At 50.2% G+C, this 2,922-nt stretch overlaps 1 non-coding gene across 1 annotated transcript; it reads left to right on the plus strand.

Annotated features, from left to right (window-relative positions):
• Positions 1–1,557: 1,557 nt before the first annotated feature.
• TRNAT-AGU lies at positions 1,558–1,631 on the plus strand. The gene has a single exon. It is a non-coding gene; the product is annotated as a tRNA-Thr (tRNA).
• The last annotated feature ends 1,291 nt before the right edge of the window (positions 1,632–2,922 follow it).

Below are 2,922 nucleotides of genomic sequence, written 5' to 3' on the forward strand. Positions count from 1 at the left end.
CACCCAGTGGTGCCTGGCTGAATGCGTCTCCTCTCCCCGCAGCTTGGTGATCTTTTGAGGAAATGAAGAAGACTGCCTCTGCCTAGCTGTACATTGCTTGCAAAAGAAACAGGTCTTTTGGTGACAAGTATTGAAAGGAGCCATTAGACAAATGTGGAGACAAGAAAACATCCCTAACTGAACTTGCATCTGTGGATGCTGAAGCCACAACACAGAGTGCTAAATGCTATATGACCATGGCTGGTGTCAGAAGAGTCTCTACCAAAGCCTTTTCCACCAGCAGGGGCCTCTCTGTGCACATAACTCCTGGTAGTGTGATGGCTGCAGGCAGTGGAGAACTCTATTTTGGCATCTCTTTGTCGATGAACATCTGCAGTGGCTGTTAAAAGGCCTCTGGATAGTGGTCTTTGGGAAGAGCTGGCTGAAGAGCCTTCCTAGTAACCAGGAAATCCTGGCTTGGCCTGCCAGTTCTTCCTTGCTGAACCTAATGTCTCTGTTGGCTCCTTTTTGTATCTCTTTTCATAAAAGAAAAGACCTGTCAGCAGAATCCTTCTAAGTAGTAGTTCAAGACAGAGAAAGCCTTCCTTGCGGCTAAGTCTTGGTGCCATGGGGCATGCCTCACTGCAGTGCCTTCTGTTGGCCGTCCTGGCAATTAGCTCTGGTCCCCTGGTGCGCCTTCATCTAGTGGCGTCTGGCTGCCATCTGTTCTATCATTAGGACCCATGTCGCTCTCAGGACTTCAAAATCCTCTTATGGACACAGCCCTCTGGCTGTGCCCCCTCAGTTATCTCCTCCTTCCAGGGGCAGCTGTCCTCTGCCCAGACACTTGCCTCAGTGGCCAGCTGCAGTCAGGGTGTAGCCACCTGTGTCAGCAGCGACTGAGGCAAAGGGTGCACCTCCAACCCCGCCATCTGTTTCTCTGGACCACTTCCCCACAGACCTAGCACCTTCCTCCGCCTTTGTATCAGGGCCTCAGTCTGGCAGTAGTCGGCCAGGAGGTCACTCATGCTCCCTTACCCACCCAGCACTACTCTGATCATGGTGCCCTTCCTTCACGGCAGCCAATCCTCCTTCCTCAATTTCCAAGGGTGACTGACTCTTGCTGTGCTGAGCAGCCCTTTATATATGGGCTGCTCCAGCAAGCCTTCTCCTGATTAGCTCTCCCAATAAGCCCTTTCCTGATAGGCTGGGTTCTGCACAGCCTCTGCAAGGCTGCCTTAATCTTTCTTCTGCTTGTTTGGGGCAGCCACCCCACCACACTTGGAAAGCAGCAAATGAGAAATCTAGAGCTGAAGGAAAGGTTACCATGACTCAGAACTGAGCTGAGGTTGCTGCGACTGAAACACAGATCACTAACCACTATATGATCACAGTGGCTGGTGGGAGAAGCACATGTTAGAAGCCCTCTGTCAACTCAGCTGTGGCTTGCTGTGCACGGAGAGCCAGACACCTCAAGGTCTGCAAGTCGTGAGGAAATGGGGAACGTCTGTACTTTGGAATTTGCAGGTGTTCTCCTGAACCATCAAATGGAACAGTTGTAAACGCTTTTGCAAGGCAGGCACCATGGCTTAGCTGGCTAAAGCACCTGTCTAGTAAACAGGAGATCCTGGGTTCAACTCCCAGTGGTGCCTTGTTGCATGGCTTTTGTCTCCTCTGCTCACATTTTCCTGTGTCTTTCTAGGAAACAGAAGAGACCTCCTTAGTATCAAGTAATTGCTTGCTAAGGAAAAGGCTTCTTTGGAGAGAAGCATTGGAAAGAATCAAATCACAAGCCTGGAGTTGATGAAATGGCTGCTGTGACTGGCATTGGCATGGCGGTTGCTTCGACTGCAATTGCTGCAACACAAGAGCCTGTGCCACGTCCTTGTGATTTGCTGGGGATGTCCACACACAGAGGTCATGTCACCTTCCTTTTGATTGTCAGTGATGAGAAATGGAGCAGCTGGGAGAAAAGTCCCAGAGAGCAGCACTGTGGCTAAGCTGGGCCAGGCACCTGCCAGGTAAAGTGGAGGTTAGGGATGCAGCACCCAGTGGTGCCTTAACAAATGTGTCTGCTCTTCCCACCTTTTGGTCAATCTTTTGAGGAAGCAGAGAAGATGCCTTTGCCTTGCAGTGCAGATGCTTCCAAAAGAAACCAGTCATTTTTTCTGAAAGTGTCGGAAGGAGGCACCTAAGAAACATGGAGACAAGGAAAAGGTCATCGTAACTCAACTTGCATCCATGGCTCTTGAGGCCACAACGCAGAGCACTGAGCACTGTACGACCACAGCTGGTGACAGAAGGGGCTTTTCCAAAGGCATTTTCCACTAGCAGGGTCCTCTCTGTGTGCAGAATTCCTCATTGTTTGATGTCTGCAGGCCCTGGAGATCACCCAGGCTTCAGTGATCTCCAGGGCCTGCAGACATGAGCCCAAGTCAGATGACCCAGGCCAGCCTTGCTGCCATATTTATCCCAGGAGAGATGGACTCTAAGGGTACTTCTCCATTGCAATGGAAGCCCAGGTGTGGCACACTCTACTCAAAGCAGCGCCTTGGAAGCCCCATATTCACCACTCTCATATAATGATGACATGGTTTGTACAAAGTCTGTCTTGTGAGGTATCATTTCAAAAATCTTGATCTGTTGTACATTAATATCATGTTGGATTGTGTGTGCTCACATTGGTTGGGAAGTTATGAAGTTTTGCTTGGTGTGTGTTACTGAGATATGTTATGAGGTGAAATGCCCCCCACCAGACTTTCAGGTGCGACAAGGGAGGAGCCAGACTTGCTGCTGGCCCATTGAAGGGATCCACACTCCCAAGGACCATCCCAGGAACCGTGTACAATGCAGACTTCTCTGAGATAGCACAGCGACAATGGACACTGCTTGACTCACATCACAGCAAAGGAGCTTCCTAGCAAGTTGGAAGACACTATGAAA

Source organism: Mauremys reevesii, linkage group 12, assembly GCF_016161935.1.
Source record: "Mauremys reevesii isolate NIE-2019 linkage group 12, ASM1616193v1, whole genome shotgun sequence".
Classification (NCBI taxonomy): Eukaryota; Metazoa; Chordata; order Testudines; family Geoemydidae; genus Mauremys; species Mauremys reevesii.